At 34.2% G+C, this 22887-nt stretch overlaps 1 long non-coding RNA gene across 1 annotated transcript in view; it reads left to right on the top strand.

Annotated features, from left to right (window-relative positions):
• The window catches only part of LOC125105112 (uncharacterized), a 272805-nt gene that overhangs the window by 7217 nt on the left and 242701 nt on the right, over positions 1-22887 (top strand). Inside the window, exon 2 of the long non-coding RNA XR_007128811.1 lies at positions 21580-21672. This is a non-coding gene — a long non-coding RNA (uncharacterized LOC125105112). The remainder of the gene's footprint in view (positions 1-21579; positions 21673-22887) is intronic.

The following is a 22887-nucleotide window of genomic DNA, read 5'->3' as shown; positions in this document are numbered from 1 at the left end:
ACTGAGCCACCCAGGTGCCCCTTGACCTGTTTCTTGAATGAGATTTGTCTTTTCAACAACTCAAAACATTTTGGACAAGCAGGATTAAATTTGTTGTTTGTTTTGAAAAATATTACATTATAGTTTTGTTTTTAAGATTTTGTTTATTTATTTTAGAGAGTGAGACTGTGAGCATGAGGAGGGGCAAAAAGAGAAAGAGAATCTCAAGTAGACTCCCTGCTGAGCACAGAGTTTGAGGTGGGACTCCACCTCACAACCCTGAGATCATGACCTGAGCTAAAATCTAGAGTCTGATGCTTAACCAAATGAGCCACCCCGGCACTCCCATAGTTTCTTGTATACCTGTTAACTAATATATATATGTGTGTGTATGTATATGTGTATGTGTATATGTATATGTATATATATTTTACATACTGATATAAATACCTTTAAAATATGTTTTCACTTATAAATTGTATTTTTAAGTTTTAGCATTTTATTTTCAAAATATTAATAGAATTTAGAGATGAGGGCGCCTGGGTGGCTCAGTAGGTTAAGCTGCTGCCTTCAGCTCAGGTCATGATCTCAGGGTCCTGGGATCGAGTCCCGCATCGGGTTCTCTGCTCGGCGGAGATCCTGCTTCCCCCTCTCTCTCTCTCTGCCTGCCTCTCCATCTACTTGTGATCTCTCTCTGTCAAATAAATAAATAAAATCTTAAAAAAAAAAAAAGAATTTAGAGATGAGTGTGTAGAAAAAGGGTCTGTAATTCCACTGAGCAAATGATTCTCTGTTGACATTTCACACACACAAAATAGGAATAATGTATGGACATGGCTAGAAAATATGAACAGAATGAGTTGGTATAGAATGAAAGAAAAAGGGGATGATTTTTATGTGACTGGCTAGGTTTATATGCATACTTATTAAATTTGGTAAGATTTAATCACTTTCTATAAGCAATGTCACATATTTGTATAGTGTATTCATGCACCCCAGCAAGAAAAATTTCTTCATGGAATGCTGTTTACCTGATGCAGTTGTAACACTTCCAAATGCTTTTTGTTGTTTTGGATTTGTTTTTTGTTAGAATTATTTTTAACTCTGTAGGATTTTTGTCAGAAATACTGTGGTGCCAGGGTGGACAAGGACATTAAAGTGTAGGAAAATGTCCCTGTCACTGAGGGGCTCTGATATTCACTGGAACTAGAGATTATGTCTGAAAAGTTAAATATTAGAATAAAATAGAATCCAATGCAAAAGCATAGTATGTATATACGTAATTTGCAAGTAAGTCAATATGTTTTCATCTTTCACTGAAATGCATAATATATAAAGGTAAAAAAGAAAGCCTTTTTGTATGGATGGATTATGAATCATTTGAATGTATATAACATCACTTATTGGGCACTATTATATCGGGAATTTCATATGCATGAATGTAATGATCCCAACAATGGTATGGAGTATCACTATTTTTCCTTTTTTATACATCAGGAAACTAAGGGAAAACTTAGATAAACATAATGAGAATCACAAGCTAGAAAGTCACCTATGATAATGTAACCAGGAGCTTTTGATGCCAAAGTACATGTTTATTCTTCTGTGTTGTATTGCCATTCTCTGGATAGAAATTGTCTAGTTTTCCTATCCTGGTTATAAACAATTTATAAACTTATAAAGATGCTAGCAATATTTTATCAGGTGCAAACACCTCTGAAGCTTATTTGCTACTATTTTACTTCGAGAAATACCTTCTTCCAGGGAAAGGAATAGCCTCCCAAATGATTTTAAGCAAGCACCTATGATGTAAATAAAAGACGAACAGTAGTAGAAGCAGATCAGTAATTAACTGAAAAATTAGAAGTGTGTTCATAAGCAGATAACATCATTTTTGCATTAATTATATAGTTATTAAAATGTTTTCAAATGGTTTTTTCCTAGAATCAGAATTCCTGCTAAGTAATCATTTGTTCATCCAGCAGTCATTTGTTGATAATGGAAAGGAACCATATGTGGCAAGGTTTAATTCTAGTTGAAATTATTGTGTGCTTTGTATAAGATTATGAATTACCATTTGAATCATTCTCAGGACTTATTTGTGGAAGAAATATGGCATAAACTTCTATTAATTAACTCTTCCACGTGGGAACGTTATGTACTAAAATCAATGAATTGGACCCCAAAAGAGCCCGTATTGAAAGCTTTAAGGTGCAACGTATGTATTTGCATTCCATGAAAATTTCAGAGATATTTAATAGTGATTTTTAAGTAGAAATATTTTAAACTAATGGACACAATTACAATCTAGGTTAAATTGATTTAAGGCTTAATTTACTGTGTATCTTTTATTTTATTTTATTTTATTTATTTATTTTTTTTTTTACTGAGTATCTTTTCTAATGATGTTTTTAATATAATAAAGCTGATATAACTGTCATGTCTACCGGTTATACATATATATGTATGTGCACATGTGTGGATATGTGCATAATGTCCCCTTACCAGAATGAATTACCAATTCATACAATTCTATTTTAGTCTACCCTGAAATGCATTTCTCTACTTTTTTAAATTAGTGTTTCAGTTGGGAAAAGGGTTTCTTTGGATACACATACACATATACATATTATGATAATGGTTTTTGTCAGCAATGTGTAGAGAGGTAAAGGAGTTGCATTGGATGGGTAATTTAAATGTAAATTAAGATGAGATCTTTCAGTCTTTTTTTTTTTTTAATTTCTTTTCAGCATAACACTATTCATTGTTTTTGCACCACACTCAGTGCTCCATACAATACGTGCCCTCCCCAATACCCACCACCTGGTTCCCCCAACCTCCTACCCCCCAGCCCATTCAAAACCCTCAGGTTGTTTTTCAGTGTCCATAGTCTCTCATGGTTCACCTCCCCTTCCAATTTCCCTCAACTCCCTTCTCCTCTTCATCTCCCCATGTCCTCCATGTTATTTGTTATGCTCCACAAATAGGTGAAACCATATGATAACTGGCGCTCTCTGCTTGACTTATTTCACTCAGCATAATCTCTTCCAGTCCCATCCATGTTGCTACAAAAGTTGGGTATTCATCCTTTCTGATGGAGGCATAATACTCCATAGTGTATATGGATCACATCTTCCTTATCCATTCATCCGTTGAAGGGCATCTTGGTTCTTTCCACAGTTTGGTGACTGTGGCCATTGCTGCTATAAACATTAGGGTACAGATAGCCCTTCTTTTCACTACATCTGTATCTTTGGGGGTAAATACCCAGTAGTGCAATTGCAGGGTCATAGGGAAGCTCTATTTTTAATTTCTTGAAGAATCTCCACACTGTTCTCCAAAGAGGCTGCACCAACTTGCATTCCCACCAACAGTGTAAGAGGTTCCCCTTTCTCCACATCCTCTCCAACACATGTTGTTTCCTGTCTTGCTAATTTTGGCCATTCTAAGTGGTGTAAGGTGGTATCTAAATGTGGTTTTAATTTGAATCTCCCTGATGGCTAGTGATGAACATTTTTTCATGTGTCTGATAGCCATTTGTATGTCTTCATTGGAGAAGTGTCTGTTCATATCTTCTGCCCATTTTTGATAAGATTACAGTTTTGTGTGTGTTGAGTTTGAGAAGTTCTTTATAGATCCCAGATATCAACCTTTTGTCTGTACTGTCATTTGCAAATATTTTCTCCCATTCCATGGGTTGCCTCTTTGTTTTGTTGACTGTTTGCTGTGCAGAAGCTTTTGATCTTGATGAAGTCCCAAAAGTTCATTTTCAGTTTTGTTTCCTTTGCCTTGGGAGACATATCTTGAAAGAAGTTGCTGTGGCTGATATCGAAGAGGTTACTGCCTATGTTCTCCTCTAGGATTCTGATGGATTCCTGTCTCACATTGAGGTCTTCTATCCATCGCGAGTTTATCTTTGTGTACGGTGTAAGAGAATGGTTGAGTTTCATTCTTCTACATATAGCTGTCCAATTTTCCTAGCACCATTTATTGAAGAGACTGTCTTTTTCCACTGTATATTTTTTCCTGCTTCGTCGAAGATTATTTGACCATAGACTTGAGGGTCCATATCTGGACTCTCTAATCTGTTCCACTGGTCTATGTGTCTGTTTTTATGCCAGTACCATGCTGTCTTGGTGATCACAGCTTTGTAGTAAAGCTTGAAATCAGGTAATGTGATGCCGCCAGTTTTATTTTTGTTTTTCAACATTTCCTTAGCGATTCGGGGTCTCTTCTGATTTTAGGATTTTTTTCTTCAGCTCTTTGAAAAATACCAGTGGAATTTTGATCAGAATGGCATTAAAAGTATAGATTGCTCTAGGCAGTATAGACATTTTAACAATGTTTATTCTTCCAATCCAAGAGCATGGAATGGTCTTCCATCTTTTTGTGTCTTCTTCAATTTCTTTCATGAGTGTTCTGTAGTTCCTTGAATACAGATCCTTTACCTCTTTGGTTGGGTTTATTCCCAGGTATCTTATGGTTCTTGGTGCTATAGTAAATGGAATTGATTCTCTAATTTCCCTTTCTGTATTTTCATTGTTAGCATATAAGAAAGCCACTGATTTCTGTACATTGACTTTGTATCCTGCCACATTACTGAATTGTTGTATGAGTTCTAGTAGTTTGGGGGTAGAGTCTTTTGGGTTTTCCATATAAAGAATCATGTCATCTGTGAAGAGAGAGAGTTTGACTTCTTCATTGCCAATTTGGATACCTTTTATTTCTCTTTGTTGTCTGATTGCTGTTGCTTGGACTTCTAATACTATGTTGAACAAGAGTGGCGAGAGTGGGCATCCTTGTCGTGTTCCTGATCTCAGCGGGAAGGCTGCAAGCTTTTTCCCATAGAGGATGATATTTGTTGTGGGTCTTTCATAGATAGATTTGATGAATTTCAGGAATGTTCCCTCTATCCCTATACTTTGAAGTGTTTTAATCAGGAACGGATGCTGGATTTTGTCAAATGCCTTTTCTGCATCAGTTGAGAGGACCATGTGTTTCTTCTCTCTTCATATTGATTTGTTCTATCACATTGATTGATCAATAAGATTGATAAACCATTGGCCACACTAATCCAAAAGAAAAGAGAGAAAGCTCAAATTAATAAAATTATGAATGAAAAGGGAGAGATCACAACTAACACCAAGGAAGTAGAAACAATCATCAGAAGTTATTATCAACAGTTATATGCCAATAAGCTAAGCAACCTAGATGAAATGGATGCATTCCCGGAAAACTATAAACTCCCAAAACTGAACCAGGAAGAAACTGACAACCTGAATAGACCAATATCTAGTAAATGAGATTGAAGCAGTGATCAAAAACCTCCCAAAAAACAAGAGGCCAGGACCTGATAGATTCCCTGAGGAATTCTACCAAACTTTCAAAGAAGAAATAACACCTATTCTCTTTTGAAGCTGTTTCAAAAAAATTGAAGCAGAAGGAAAACTTCCAGACTCTTTTTATGAAGCCAGCATTACCCTTATTCCCAAACCAGGCAAAGACCCCACCAAAAAGGAGAATTTCAGGCCAATATCCCTGATGAATATGGATGCTAAGATTCTCAACAAGATCCTAGCAAACAGGATCCAACAGCACATTAAAAAGATCCACCATGACCAGGTGGGATTCATCCCTGGGTTATAAGGGTGGTTCAACATTCGCAAATCAATCAATGTGATAGAACAAATCAATAAGACAAGATCTTTCATTCTTGACTTAATTGCCTAGTATATCGCAGGCATTTTATATTTGCAGTATTTCATTCATTCTAAGTTACACATTTTTGGTTATCATTGATGCATCCCAATTTCAGAGGTCAGCATACTTTATGGTGTTTTATAATTGTTGACCAGAAAGCAGTTGCAATGCAGTTACTATTGTGCATGCAGGCACTTGGTCATAAAGATTTATTTCCATATCAACTGAATATATGCATTATATTACTGTAAATGTTGAATTCAACATTTAAATGTCAAATAACTTAAGGATCATTTGAGAAAGGAATACAGTTGCTGCCTGAAAACCTTCCATTGATAAATTATAGTAAAATAATCGTTAAAATGTGTAGACTTAAATCATATTTAGAAACTAAGATTTGGTCCGAGGTGTTGCCTATTGCTAATGTTTTCACTGTTTTTATACAACTGGAAGGCACCTGGCTCTCATTATCTATTATACATATATTTACATGTTGGTTGAACCCTAGGGTAACATAAAATAGTTTCAGAATTGCTAATCCACACTTTTGTGAGAAACTATTTTACCAACTAGACTACTGTATTGCTTCACAGTACATTTTATTTAGCCTCCTAGTTAAAACCCTATATTTAAAAGTTAGGCAAGCTCTTCAGTATATTTTCAGACAGACTTGAAAAATCAGAAGAATATGCTCTCCCTGGCTAGTGTAAAGATGGAGGGCAACAAAAGGAATGTATATAGCCCCTGGAAGCTAAAATCAACCCTGTCTGATAGCCAGGAAGAAAATGGAAACTAAATTAAAAAAAAAAAGGGTAAAAGTAGACTCTTTCCCAAAACTTCGAGTAAAGAGGCAGCTTTGCCAGCATCTTTACATCAGCCTGTGAAATCTGGAGCAGAGAAAACAAGGCAAGGCAACTTTAATTTCTGACCTATAGAAGAGTGAGATGAATTTTTGTTGTTTTAGGTCATTAGGTTTGTGGTAATGTGACCAAAATAGAAAATAGATAGAGTGTTCTTCCCAATGATTAATAACTTCTGTCATGAGAAAAGATCAAACAAATACAAGAATACTCAACCTGTACTCCTCAAAGGTGTCAAAGGCATGAAACACAAGGAACAGTAACAAATAGAGGGGACTACAGTGACAGTGGCAACTCAGTGCAATATGAGTTCTGGATTTGATCCGAAATAGAACAGTAACAATCATGGAAGAACTGTTGAGAGTCAACGAAATCTGCAGTTTGGTTTATAGTATTCTACCAATATTCTACGTTTTGGGAATTATACTATAGTGCCATCCATGATAACACGAAGAGGAGCTGGGTGAAGTTACATGGAAATGCTCAGTACTACTTTTGTAACTCTTTCCTAAATCTAAAGTTCCTTTAAAATAAGGTGATTATGGAATGAGGGGGTCACTATCTTGGAAGGAAATTTTATTTTTTTAAAGATTTTGTTTGAGAGAAATACTAAATATTTTGACTAAATTATTCAAGAGTTCAAGTATAAAAATTAAGTGATTAGAAAGCATCATGTCATAGCTTAATTAGCTGCATTTTTGTGGTATATATAGTGATATGAGGGCATTTACAATAAATGGTATCTTAGATGTGAAAAACATTTTAATATCGCTTAATCCTTGTAACATACATGCAGTGAAATGTTATCATTATTCTTATTTACATAGGTGTAAACTAAAGTTCAATAGTATTAAGTAACTTGCCTAAACTCATAGTATTTGTAAGGGAAATAGCTGAGATTTAAAACAGCTCTGTCAAAAAACAAAACAAAACAAAACAAAAAACAGCTCTGTCAGACTAGAGAGTATATTCTTTACATGAAATATGCTATCTCCCATAACAAATCAGAGTGTACAGCAGGGCACAGACTTGACCCTGGACTTAGAAAACTAAAATCCTAACCCTTTAGGACCTCACATCTAATAGGTAGTATATGGAGTAGGAAATAAATGCTACAAATTAAGTAATTAAACTTGTTTAGAAGGGTGAAATGTTGAAAATGAGAAAATAATTGCATGACAATTTATTCCTTTAGATGTTAATTATGTTCTGAGACCCAACATAGCCATAAATTTGAGTGGTTTCATTTTATTTTTCTTTAGATCAAATAAAGTGAAACCACTCAAATTTATGGCTACCTTGGGTCTCAGAACATAATTCACAATAATGCATGTTTCACCACTTTATTTTTCTTTAGATCAAATAAAATGGTGAAACATGCACTATTGTGAATTGTTTTTAATTATATTTAAGTTATAAAATTTGGCCTATTAGAGATAGTGAAGATAGGAGTGATGGTGATGAATAGTCTCATTTAGAAGCTCCTATAGTTTCTGTGTGAAATTGAAACAAATAGCAAATTAACAAATTTTGTAAAGCACAAGCTATCATCCCAGGCTTTTCAGAGGCACTTTTGAGATTCTTGATTTTGTTGAGATTTTGATTTTTAATTTTTATTTTATTTTTACTTTATTTATTTATTTTTTTAAGATTTATTTTATTTATTTATTTATTTGACAGAGAGAGATCACAAGTAGACGGAGAGGCAGGCAGAGAGAGAGAGAGAGAGAGAGGGAAGCAGGCTCCCCGCTGAGCAGAGAGCCGGATGCGGGACTCGATCCCAAGACCCTGAGATCATGACCTGAGCCGAAGGCAGCGGCTTAACCCACTGAGCCACCCAGGCGCCCCTGATTTTTAATTTTTGAGAAAAGAGCATAGAAGAGCAAACGACGAGTTTAGTTTCAAGACCATATTTCATCTTTTCTGTCATGCCAGTCAAAACACTTCCGGTTTATTTCGCAGATTTCCCAAATGAATCATGTTAGAATTGATATTTCAACACTGTGTGCCTTGAAAGGGGCATTTAAATAACCACAAAGTTGACATAGTAGGAATTTGGGGGGGAAAAAAGATATAGAAATGCTCAATTTAAGGAATGACCCACATATACAAAATTTTGGCTACTGTTGAAATTGAGTTAGTCAAATGAGTCAAACTAATTTGGGTTCTTTATGTTGCCAGAAACAAGATGCCTTAAAAAAAAAAAGTCTTATTTTTTGGCATTATCAAGGTAATACCTCTTCATGATATAGTCAAGCTATTAGCAGAAAACTACATAAAGTTGAAGAAAATCACTCCAGAGTCTAATGTACAGAAGTAATTTTCATTAATATTAGATAGCCTTTCCATCAGAGACAATAGATATAACCAATATAACCAATATATCAGAGACATTCTATCTAATAATGAATTTTCATATGTGCTATTTAAATAAAAGGTAGCATGTTATTCTTAAATACAGGAATGAAATTTTAGTAATATCTCATCTCCTTATACATCTTCACAAAAATTGAACATTAAGAAGCTCTCTAATATTAAGAGTGAGATAATGTAATAAATTAGAGATTATAGCTTAATAAATTTTTCAAACTTAAAAAAATTTAGACATCATTGATTAACTCACCACTTGAAAGTAAAAATAATTTGTACTCTGACATTCTCTTCCATTGCTACATTTCTTGATTTATTGTTTTTATGTGGTCAGGCTTCTAATAGTTATGGTATATTACATAACCAAAATTCACACAATTATTTTGTAGAAGCATTATATTTAAATGGGTTTGGTGTTCACTACTGTATATTTAAAATGGCTTCTTCATTCTGAATATTTGTTTTGATGTATGTCTTAATAGGTTTGTTTGGTTAAATGTAATTTAGTTTTTCCCCCAGAAGAATTTATAAGTGCTACAGATGCAGAGATATTATAGGTGATAGGCTTTATCCACTTGAATATATGGAATTTTCTTTTTCTCTTTAATTCTATATCAGAAGAAGTCTTTGTTTTGAGCACTTTGTACTGAATTTGTTTGGAACTCTGTGTGGTCTGTCAATTTACAGATTCATTTCTTTCATTTTAAGGATATCTTTCTTGGAGCACCTGGGTGGCTCAGTGGTTAAGTGTTTGCCTTTGGCTCAGGTCATGGTCTCAGGGTCTTAGGATCCAGCCCGGGGGTGGGCTCCCTGCTCAGCTGGAAATCTGCTTCTCCCTTTCTCACTCTCCCTGCTTGTATTCCCTTTCTTGCTGTTTTTCTCTCTGTGTCAAATAAATAAATAAAATCTTAAAAAAAAAAGGATATCTTTCATTATCCCCACTCTTTTCTGACCTATATTAATCTCTTTATATAGTTTGTACTTGCCCTGAACAATTCAAGCCTTATTCATTGTTAATAATTTGCTTTTCAATTGTCCATGATGTCTCTTTCATTCCTTGCTGTACCTAGTCTGTATTATCCGATACTGTGATTTTGTTCCACAATATATTTTAGTTCCCTGTTTCTCTTTAATTCAGTTTCTTTATCATCTCCTATTTGAATTCTTATTTGTCAAATTTGTTCTCATAAAAATATATTTTAGTGTAAAAGACTTGTGGTAAATCTTTCTATCCTTTAGAATTTTTATTTTCCTAGCCTGCATTCTTCACTTGGCTTTCATATTCTGTATTTTCTTTTTTCCTGCTCAGGTATTTTCTTTATTTCTCTGGAGAGAAGGGAGGAAAAACAAAACCCTCTAAATTTATATGTACAGAATCAAACACTGGAGAGACTGATTCTCTGTCCAATTTCTCAATACTGAGGTTTCCCTTGAGTTTTGTTTAGACTTTTCTGTTTTAACTGTTCACTTAATACTTTGGAATGTTCATTAATATTCAAAACTGGCATATTAGGGGAAAATATCTGGATCAGACCACAATTTGAAAATATCATATAGAAAATTCAGTACCTTCTTAATATTATCATTATCATTTCTATATTAAAATTTCTATATTAAATTTGAACTTTGTCTTATTACACAAATAGTTCTTTAATAACTTATTATTTCTAAAGTACAAGTATAAACAAAGTAAAACTTTAGTCAAATGATACACTTATCCAATTTTCATGGAAAAAATATATGGGTAATTATGCTATTTTTTGGACTTTTTTCTTATTGTCAGAAGATTTAAATACAATAAGTGTCACTAACATTTAGAGCAAAATTAGAAGGGAGTATATATTTTATACATCAATGTATTTTTTTCTTGTTATTAATACAGTGACTATAAACTACTCTTCAATTTTATAGCAAGAAAATATTTTAAAAGTAGACTCTGATGCAGGCATCTGCTGTTTCCCTTTGTTATTGTATGATACTTCTGTAATACCTGCTAGGGACAGGAGTTCTTGGTGCCATATCAAAAGTGGAATCTTTTATTTCATTTGTAATAAATATTGTACTTCAATTCCAAGTTTAATTATGGAAAATAGCATTTTGAAGTATTACTTTAACTGTTTCATCTAAAATATCTATTTGACATAAAAACAACTAAAATGTTCTTTCAGTGAAAACATCTGTTCTAATTTTTTTTTTTTGCAATAATTTTAGAAGTAGTATAGTTCTTACATTTAAAGAATTGGTTTTCAAATAGTTTCTGAATGCCAGTGGGTCCAGAGAAAGAGTATCTGGTTGAGGCTGCTTGCTGAGGCTCTAAGTTTCGTATGCTTGAAGTTGTTATGGAGAAATCTGATTAGACCACATTCTTCCTGTACTGCTATTAAATGACTGTAGGATTATGCTTCCTGGAAGCCTAACAGTGTCTGCCTCTGGCTTTATATCTGTGTTTATTTGACCACAAATACAGCCTTATTGTCATTTGCAAACAGCTGAACTCCAAGACCCTGATTGCTGCTCTGTGGTAGTTGATCATTAGACTTTTTATGCCTGGAAAAGTAGCTGATAGATCTTTAAAAAAAAATTTTTTTTTCATATGCTTTCCTTTGTTGCAACTGATTGCTAATATTATACTTCCTCTTCTCATTTCAGTTTTACAAATGGCAAACTAGAAATTAATGTAGGGGGAGTGTTATGTGGAAAGTTAATGCTAAAACTTAAGGAGGTTGAACGTTCTTTTCCCCAACAGAAGTACTTCCCCACATTCCTTCTGTGGCTGAAGTCTCTATTACAACACAGCCTGCAAGAAAAAGCTGACAATGTGAACAGAAAAACCACTGATCTGGGCAGCTCAGAAGAACCATCAACCCAAACTTTCCCCTTTGACAGCAGTAAGTCTACCCTAGGTTACAATTTAGCTGAATTGCTTGTGCATCTTGTCTGGAACAATTTATTCTCTTTATGAGAAAGGGGGAAAATTATCCAACATTCATTGTCTCCAATTTATGTGATTAATGGACATCAGCCAATATGTGCAAGCATAATAGGAGAAAGACAGGTTAGAAGAGCCTGTCAGAGAGGGACTTCTGAGGATGCTCCCTCAGGCCTAACTTGGTAGTTAATCAAACAGTTCTTCACCAGCCACTAAGGCTTTCTTCAAAAGAAGCAAAGTGAAGGATCAGAAAACATGACTTTGGAAGCCCTTTTTACCTGCCCTAGAACAAGTATCAAACATTTGTCTACCATCAAGGTGCCAAGTTCAGGTTTATTCTCTTATGTGTGTTCCTCAGTATCCTTCTCTAATGAAAGTGATGGAAAGAGATCTCCCCCCTCACCAAAGATTTTGTGCTATGTTGGTGTTGGTGGTGGTAGTTTTATTTCTAAATGAGAAGTTACTATTTCTGTTCGATCATGACTGCCTATAAAAATAGAGACTGCATGAGTCAACTGGGGATGATCTACAGTCAGCAAGAGGACAAATCTGTGTTTCTCTTGTTTAGCCCATCACGAGGTTTCCCTGTTTCTTATTTTCAAAGGGATGGTAGGAGGCTGTGATAAGCAGACTTGAGTCACTGTAGGGATTCAAATGGAAATCACAGTGCTTTTAAATGTAATTTACCTCATCTGACATTATTTATATCACCCATTGTATCCTAAGGACCTTTTAAATTGCAAACCTTGTTTCATTCATGGAATCGACCCACTGGCATTGATATTAATGGTTAATGCTGTCGAATTTCTCTCACAATATTATTCCTTGCAAAATGTTTCTGCATGGTCAGATCTTCAGATGCTCCATTTCCCCAGTTAGTACAATGAAATAATCCTCTAGAGTTGTCTCTTCCCTCTTTCTTCAGATAGCTTGGTATAAGAAGCCCATCGACTTTCTCACCACACAGAATTAGTCATTTATACTGACTTTTCAATATGACACTTGGGATCTATTCAACTCTGGTAGTGTCATTGAAACTTCAGCTATAAAACTTATAAAACTATAAAACTTAAATTTCCCAAAGCTAATTCCCCTTTACACCATGGACATTATAAGATCGTCTTCTAAGACAGGTGATAGCCTCCTGATGAGAAATGTTGGGAAATGGTTCTAAATGCAAAGATCTGGAATTTCTGATTGTTCCAAATCCTATTTTCCCTAAAAGTAACATTAAAAAAAAAAAGTTCAGTATCTTTGTTGCCGACATATACAATTTTCTCCTAGAAAGAGGGATTTACCAACCTTGCTATTGCTATTATAGCAGTAATATAATGTATTATGACTTGCCTGGCAAATTACCATTTCTTGGTAGGTCCTCAATAATAGTAAAATTATAATTTAGTACTTCTGTTCCTTTTGTCAAGATGCATACACCTCTGTTACATGTCTACTCAATTTAATTTTCTTTAGTCTTTGTCATTTTAGTTTTATCTATAGCTATGAACTGATATTATCTCAGGAAATCTGAATCCTAGTGCCATAATGAATCCTTCTCTCCATAGGCATACATTCTTAGATGATAACATTTATTTTTCAAGGTGTCACTGACCAAATTGTGTTAGAAGATTGACTCCAGATAATTAAATGATAGTTGATGAGGTAAGTCTTAACATTACCTTGAAGTAGATATCTAATATCTACTTGGCAGATCTCATGTGTGTGTGTGAATGTGTGTGTGTGTGTGTGTGTGTATGTTAATTCTGTGTTTCACTGAAATATAAGTATACTAGGGCACCAAAAGAATGAGATAGGATGAAGAATTCATTTAACTTATTAGGCAACTTCCTTTTGATAGACGGTTGCCTCTTACTGCATGTGTATATATCACAGGGAGACTTAAACGTCTGTTTCTTCCATGTTTAGCATTAAGATCTAAAACTAAATATGAGTTTTATACCATAAAAGTAGTTAAAATTCATTACTTTCACAATTTGTGTGTATAAAACATTAACATTCTTATGTTAATTAACTTTCTAGATATTTGCCATAAAGATGACACAAGTTTGTATCTATGTGATCAGAAATTACTCTGTCAACTGACTATACTGAGAGATGGCTTTCACAAGCCCATTCTACTTTTTTCACCCCTGTGTATCTTTGTGTGTATGTGTTTCATGTATTGGAAATTTAAAATATTAAGCTCTTTAAGTTTGGCAGCCTAATATAACAAATCAGTTAATAAAAGAAAAAGCATATTACTTTATATATTGCTATATATATAAAATTCTATAGTTAACATTTTTATATTAAGTATAGAAACTTAAGTAAATTAAGAACAGTACTATATTATTAAAACAAAATGTGATTAACTATGCCAAAGTCTAATGACTAAGTAGAAGAAAACAAACTATAATTTAATATGAAACAATCAGATAACAATTTTATAGGATATTTTAGCTGCAGTGCTCCTTATCAACTAATTTTCCATTTAAGTAAACTGACACATAAAAAGACAGGGGCAATAAAATGAGTTTTTTGGCTAAAACAAATTTTTTCACAATTAACATGATTAAAAAAAAACATATTTTAGTCTCAATGGGTTTCACATGATTATAAAAATGGGAATCGATCCCAGGACACTTTTAAACCATGTCAGGCTCCCTCCTCAGCAAGGAGTCTGCTTTTCCCTCTCCCCCTGCCCCTACACCTGTTTGTGCTCTCTGTCTCTCTGACAAATAAACAAAAACTTAAAAAAAAAAAGATATAACTGGAAGATTTGGATATGGAAATGTTGGCAGAGAAACATCTGAAAGCAAGAGGATTATAAACTTCTAACACAAGCTAATGTGTATTTTCTATGTATTAAGCATAATATAGAAGTTCTTTCTGAAGTCTTTTTGCTTAGTAGCTGAGTAAATCAGGTATAACCTAACATTTTCTTTAGAAAAATATTAACAAAAATATTTTAAATTGAAAAAGTGATACTTGCTAAGTAAGTATTGATAAAGATTGAAAGCCCAATTTTAACACTACTCATATATTGAACTGCCATTTACAATCTAAGACCACCTATTTCAATTCTGTATATATTAAAAAACAGGAAGCAGATTTCAATTAGTGCACAGCACACTAAAAAATATAATTTGAAGAATGATATATAAAACATTGCCCAAATTTTTGTGCACTAGAAGAATGAAGACCTGGTCAACTTCTTCAGCAAATTTGTATTATAACTAATTTTTATTTTCCATTAATTACAGATTCACAAACAGTAACAAAGTTGAAAGGTGTCATATGCTCTTCACCCAGCTTCTCCAATGTTTATACATTAGGTAACTATAGGACAGTATCAAAACTAGGAAATCAATGTGGGTACAATGTGTATACATGAAATTCTATGCCATTTTATCATACATATAGAATTGTGTAACCACCACTGCCATCAGGATACATAACTATTCTATCTCCACAGAGATGTACTAATGTCTATAATTCAGTCAAGTAAAGAGTAGAAACCTTAAAGTCCCTTTATCTTCTCCAGTTTGTAATATAATTGTCTTAAAATTTTTTTCTGCATATATACATACTTGATGTACAAATATATATTAAAGTCTACATCAGACACTGTTATACAGTTATGCTTTTGCATTGAACATCAGTTTAGAAAATCTAAAAAAAAGTATATTGTATGACTTGATTTTTTGCTTTTATTCTTTTTCAACTATTTGTCCTTTTTAACATCTTTTACTTCTGTGACATTTGCCTAACACTTTTAGAAAAGGGGCTATTTTTAGGGGCATATCCACTTATTCCCAAATAAACGTAGAGCAAGAAATCAGCTATTATGTTGGTGTTTCCTAATATGCCCATTTTTGTTTAAGGGAAAAGATTAAGGATCTTTCAGTAGCAGAACTGAAGTTGAGAACAGTTTAATCTGTTTGTTATTTTGTGAAAGGTCCTCAGATTAAATAATGAGTGCTTTTTTTTTTTTTTTACAAGAAAGGTAATTTTGACTAGTTCTTACATTTGCATATTTAAAAATAAAAATGCATTGTGAGTAAACTTTTTAAATTCTTCCTCCTACCTTGTCCATATCCAGCTAGATCTAATCCTCTACAGTTTAAGTGATTTACTGTTTACTTTTACTTATTCCCTATTTACTATTTACTTATTACTTATTACCTTATTACTTTTTACTTTTACTTATTTACTTATTACTTATTAATAATGATATTATTAATATCATTTTACATTTTATGGAAGTGCAGATTTAGGTTATTTTCACCATTTACACACTCTTCATTTTTTCCTTCTTGGAGACATGCCATATATTTTATAAGTTCCTTATAGATAATTATAATGGTATCTTCTATATCTCTAAGACAAACAGTTCTGCAAAGAATAATGTTGCATATATGTCAGCTTACATTAAGAGACACAGCTGTGGAAAATATTTCTGGTAATTAATAACCAGGTAAAATTAAAGGGCATGTATCATTTTTAAAATTCCATCATTAATCCATGAGGCCAACCTTTCCAATATAGCTCTGACAACTATATTTGTTGTAGATCTTTTCAACTAAGAAATTCAATTTTTATTATGATTTTTTTAATCTGTTAGGTGTTTTTGAAGGCTTTTTGTAGTTTTGATTTGAATTTCGCTTTGTAGAAGTGAGATCATATATTCATACATGCTACAAATACTTTTCACCTAGTTTAGTATTTGTGTTTTGACATTGTTTATAGGATTTTTATTCTCCTTTTAATTTTTTTAAAAGATTTTGGGAATTTTCATTTTTCTTATAGTTCAATTTCTCAGTTTTGGGTTTTTGACTTTTTGGTCATTGTTAAAACAGTTTCCAGCATTTCATCTCTTATTATTCTCCATAGCCATTATCACTTTCTACTACACGATTAACTTATTGCAGTTAACTTATTTATTGCATACATTCTGCTCCCATAAAATCCTAAATGTCATGAGCATAGAGATTTTATTGAACTGCTATATTTTCTGCACTTAGAATACTGCCTGGCATAGTTATCTATAATAATTATTATTATTTTTTTGTTAAATGAATGGATGTAGGTTTTCTAGATTAGAATTTTATAAAGGATAACTCAAATATGGTGTGCAGATTATATTAGAGTTGGAAGGCCAGTTGAGTACTGTTGTTCTTTCTCCACTGAAAAATAACTGGAAAAAATTCTAATTAAAGATCAATGATTAGGAGCTAAGTAGTGAGAGTATGTCATAACCATGAACTCTGTCAGAGAAGAAAATAAGAGTACTTGTTTATTCTTTGAAAGATAATCAAATGGCTTATTTCTTTAAATTATATAACACACACACACACACATGTATTTTCTATGCTTTCTGAAGATTAGCTACTTGGGGGCACGTGGGTGGCTCAGTCATTAAGCATCTGCCTTCAGCTCAGGTCGTGATCCCAGGGTCTTGGAATCAAGCCCCATATCAGCCCCCTGCTTGGCGGGAAGCCTGCTTCTCCCTCTCCCGCTCCCCCTGCTTGTGTTCCCTCTCTCTCTCTCTCTCTCGCTATGTCTCTTTCTGTCAAATAAATAAATAAAATGTTTTTAAAAATAAAAAAAATACTTAAATTACCAGTGGAAACCATATAAAGGTATTTTCTTTCAGTGTCTCTACCTATACAATTTAACCCTATTTTAAATGTTGAAAACTATGAACTTTAAGAGCACTTTTGAGACTACTAAATTAAAAAGAAAACTGACCTCATGAAAAATTTCCAAAGAGAATACAGATAAAATGGAAAGGAACTACCAAAGAATAAGTTGGCAAATTGGCACTTGGTGTTCCCTGAAAGGAAAAAATTTAGAAGTATTTGGAAAGAGATAAACTAGGGTGTAGATGTGGGGAAAGGCTGGAAAGTGAAGCTAAAAGACCTAAAGATTGGGTTTGGTTTTTGGGTGGGAAGGGGGTAGTTAATGGTAGCTTTCGGGTTTCTCTTTGAAGGCAAGTGCCTTGCCATTGTAGATATGGTATTAAGAGATGGTCAACTGGCAGGCAAGTTTTGTTTCCTTTAAGCAATTTGTGTTACTGAACATGGAAATTTAAAGAATGTGTTTGAATCTCTCATGGGTGAAGTGCACATGTAGCCCCACTGAAAAAGGCAGTTGCCAAAGAAATGACTGTTTGCAGCAAAATTAAGTAGTAAGGTACTATGGGTTGAGCTGTGTCCCAGCAGAATTCAAGTATTGAAGTCATACCCACCCCTCCACCCCTCACAGCTCAGGGCATGACCTTATTTGGACATGGGTCCTTGCAGATGCAGTTAAGATGAACTCCTACTGGAGTAAGGGGGGGCCCTCTCATCCAATATGTCTGGTATGCTTATAAAATATTTGGACACATAAGTAGACCTGCACAGAATGAAGAGGATATAAATAGCTAGGGAAAAGATGGACATCTATAACGCAAGGAGCAAGGCTGTGAAGAGGCCCCTCTGTCAGCCTTCAGAAGGACTAAACCCTGTAGCCCAGTTGACACTGATTGTGGCTTTCTAGCTTCCAAAGCCGAGAAAGCAATTTTTTTTTTCCTGAAGCCACTCAACTGGTAGTACTTTATTATGGTCTTTTAATTTACACAATAGAATGGTTACTGTGATGTTTTAAAGAAAGGAGTTTTCACTCAAGAATAAATATTACTTTATTTGCCGTAGGTTTCCAAAAACTATTCTGAATCTTAACAGAGTTCTATTTTTTTCTGGGCTATTTTTTTTCTTTTTATGCCCACTGGCACATTTTTATTTATTTTCTAAGGAATATTTAAGTGAAAGCCCTAATTTTAAAGCCACTTGCAAAGAGAGGTTTCTTTTCATCAATTTCTGATCTACTAAGTCAAACCATTCCTAATGAACATGCAATTAATGCACAGTGAGGCTACAGGTTTACAGCATATAAGATGCAGAATTTCCCTGGCTTTGATATCTACACTTCTTTGATGTTAATGCTGTTAGAACTCTAAATAAAACAATTTCTCTCTAGTTTCTACAAGCTATAGAAGATTTGGGGAAGAGGGTTCATTTTCAGGACGCCTGGGTGGCTCAGTGGGTTAAGGCCTCTGCCTTCGGCTCGGGTCATGGTCCCAGAGTCCTGGGATTGAGCCCTGCATGGGGCTCTCTGCTCAGCAGGGAGCCTGCTTCCTCCTCTCTCTCTCTCTGCCTGCCTCTCTGCCTACTGGTGATCTCTGTCTGCCAAATAAATAAATAAAATCTTAAAAAAAAAAAAAGAGGGTTCATTTTCCTATTCCAAGGACATTTCAAATAGAATATGACTAACCCATCTGATCATGGTCAGAGAAGCTGGTTAATCAGTTTGATCTATTTCCTTTATTTTTTTTTTTTTTCGATTGAAGTGTTACATGTTCGTTTCTGAATTTGCAACAAAAGAAGTAGCAGAGTTCACAAATAGTATAAGCAAAAGGCTAAAGCATCATGGGAATGTACTCCATTTTCAAGGAATAGCACTCTTTTTTTTTCTATTTATCACACAGTGTCATTCTGGGCATTGTTACACTAGGGTTTATGACAAACTGTCTCAGTACTTTATAAAAATGGAATTTTCAAATAAATGACTGATCTACTATTCCATATTAAATATCTCTAAGTGCTTCTACATTTACCTATTAAAAGATAGATATTCTCCTCCCTCCTTTGTCCTTGGCTCTGTTTTATGGAAAATAAGGTATGTGATGTATAAAACATGTTTTAACCAACATCGTTCTTATTAATCATTTTAAGATAAAAATTTGTGGTTAAAAAATCTTACAGAAAGTTATCTTCCATCCTCAATTTTGTTATTTTTATTTTTTTTAAGATTTTTAAAATTTATGTATTTGATAGAGAGAGATCAGAAGTAGGCAGAGATGCAGGCAGAGAGGGGCAGGCGGGGCCTGGGGGGCTGGTGGGGAAGCAGGCTCCCTGCTGAGCAGAGAGCCTGAGGTGGGGCTTGATCCCAGGACTCTGAGATCATGTCCTGAGACAAAGTTAGAGGCTTAACCCACTGAGCCACCCAGGCGCCCCTTAGTTATAACTTTATATTTGGCCTTAAGTATTGCTCACTTTATACCTATCTATTCACTTGTACAATTATATAGAAATAGATTTCTTATCAGATATAATTTAAAATACTTAATACTTTTAATTATTGAGCTACAAAATTATACTAGAAACTGGGTTCTAACAGAATTAATGTAGTCTAGATGGGAAAGTCACTACTATAATAGCTAGTTTGTAAGTGTTTTACATATGCCAATTAGTTTTAATTATGACTATGACTCTCTGACAAGAAATAATGTTAGTGGTGTGCCTGAGCAGCTCAGGTGGTTAAGCAGATGGTTAAGCAGCCGACTCTTGGTTTTGGCTCAGGTCATGATCTCAGGGTCCTGGGTTGGACTACATACTCAGTGTGGGGTCTGCTTGTGGATTCTCTCTCCCCCTCTGCCCCTCCCCCTGCAAGTGCCCTCTTGCTTGTGTTCTCTCTCTCTCAAAAAAAAAAAAAAAAAAGAGAGAGAGAGAGAGAAGGAAAGAAAATCTTAAAAAATACTCTTAGTATTTACTTTTTCTAAATGTAGAGATAGAAGCATGGCCAGGTAAGTTGAGTGCTAAGTAATTAAAATAAAATGTGATATGCATAGTGTAAGTAAGTAAATAGTATTAATCATTTATGGTGGGGACAGAAACCAGTTTGTCTTAAGAAGGTAGAAAGTGAATTCATAAAGTTGGCAATGTTTGAGCTAAGTTTTGACATAAAAGTAGGAATTTTAGAGGGGAGAAAAATTCGCCAGGGCCAGGGGAAATATAAGATGACCAAGAATAGCTCATCTGTTCTATTCATGTGAGGATTTTCTCAGCAGAAAAGAGCAAAACCCTACTAAAGCTGGCTCAAGAAATAAGGGAAAGTTTATTTTAAAAAGGCACAAAAATCTCAGTGAAATAGCATCCAGGAAGTGTGATGAATCAAGGCAGTCTGTCCATATTTCCCTGTCTGCCTCTGAATGTCCTCAATGACTAAACTGAGCCTGCATCACTTTATTTCTCCCTTTTGACTGACTTCCTACTCTGTTATTTTTTCTGCACACACATAGCTAATGGCTTTCTGGCCTCAACCTACTCAAGCTACAGAACTTTGTAGCTGAGTTCTCCATGGATTATTATATTTATTCTTCAGTGTATATATTGTAAGTTGTCAGAGAAATCTGATTGGCCTATGCCATCTTTCTATGCCACAGCACACACATTATCTCTAGTACCTTCTATATATCCAGAAACTGAATTAGGTATGATGCGTCCTATTGCCAAGTTTATAAACAAACATCCATTAACTAAATCTATTGGGTACTACTAGAGGATAATTGGCTCAGTATGGCAGGTATATATACATTGGCATTGACAATACAGTAGGATAATGGAGGTCTTTCATTTTCATCCCATAACCTTGATCTTGGGGAAGGTCTAGTTTTTAAAAACTTTACATGTCATAATTGTACTAGTCCTTTAGAATTATCTCTTCTGGACAGGTGAAGAATAAGCAGAAGTAAAGATAGGTAACAGGGGACAATTGTGGAGATCCAGGCTAGAGAAATAACTCAAAATGACAGGCACTAATCCTTAACAATGATGACAAATTTAATATATTCACAGAATGTCTTTCTGATTCTGAAATGTTAACAGAGGAGGGAGTGTTTGTTCCTTTTCTATTTGGCAGAATGACTTGAGGGATGAAAAACAAGAGAAAAAATGAGGAAACGAGGATGTAAACCAGAACCCAGAGACTGGGGAAGAGAAAAACAAAGAAAAGGTGAGTAAGGGATTATTATAGGATTTTTGTATCCGCTGTATTATTTTTCAAATAGGAGATAAAAGGTACTCTTATCTTCTTATAAAAATAATAGCATGTTTTAATCTACAAGAAACAAAAGCATTTTCAGACAAGAACAGATAAGGAACAGAAAAAGGAATTTAGAAGGAAGACAGAAGTATGAGTTCGTAGTCCTCTGTGCATGAGAAGATAATCTATTAGGGGGAAACTAAACTCAGGAATAGGCTAATATTGGAAAAACATTTCTTAGTTGTTAAAATTATCCATGATGGAGGCATTAGAATAAAAAATCTAACGGACTATGGCAATAACAACAGTAATAAAAGACAACCACCTATTAAGTGCTCCCATAGATCACACTAAGTACTCTATTCAGGTTATTGTATCTAATCTTCACAACACCTCCAAGATGCATGGAGTACAATCATTTTATAGAGAAGAACATAAAGGCGTCAAATAAGATAATACTCAAGTTATTAATCATTTCAGTAAGAGGAGTTGAAATCCTTAAACCTGTAGTCTTCCTGTTGAATTGTAATACCTCCCTGGAGTACTGTTGAGAGTAGACAAACACCATGAGAAAGTGGGATCATATAATCCTTAAGTTTATAATACTTAAAGGAGAGGCTGTTAGATATAGGCAGACATAAGCTCCATAATTTAGGGATTTAGATGCCACATTCAAGATGGCATACTTTTATACTTTGGAAAATAATTATTTTTTGAGAATAAGGATTTCCCCAAATTGGAAATACTTCAATTTTATTACAAATTACCAAATAAAGGGACGCCTGGGTGGCTCAGTTGGTTAAGCAACTGCTTTGGCTCAGGTCATGATCCCGGAATCCTGGGATTGAGTCCCACATCGGGCTCCCAGCTCCATAGGGAGTCTGCTTCTCCCTCTGACCTCCCCTCTCATGCTCTCACTCAATCTCTCTCTCTCTCTCAAATAAATAAATAAAATCTTAAAAAAAAAAAACAAAAAAACAAATTACCAAATAAAGAAGTAAAATGTAAGAGAGATCAACTAAAGAAATCAAATATGTAAGGATTTTAAAGGAGCACAGATATTATAAGATTGCATCAATGTTGGAACAAATGACTTAGAATATATATGTACAAGACATTTATAGTGTCAGGAATACTAAATAATAGATTGTGCCAAAAGCCTGTGAAAATGATTTTTAAAAAGGA

Source organism: Lutra lutra, chromosome 7, assembly GCF_902655055.1.
Source record: "Lutra lutra chromosome 7, mLutLut1.2, whole genome shotgun sequence".
NCBI classification, from domain to species: domain Eukaryota; kingdom Metazoa; phylum Chordata; class Mammalia; order Carnivora; family Mustelidae; genus Lutra; species Lutra lutra.
This window is presented reverse-complemented; position numbering and strand designations above follow the sequence as displayed.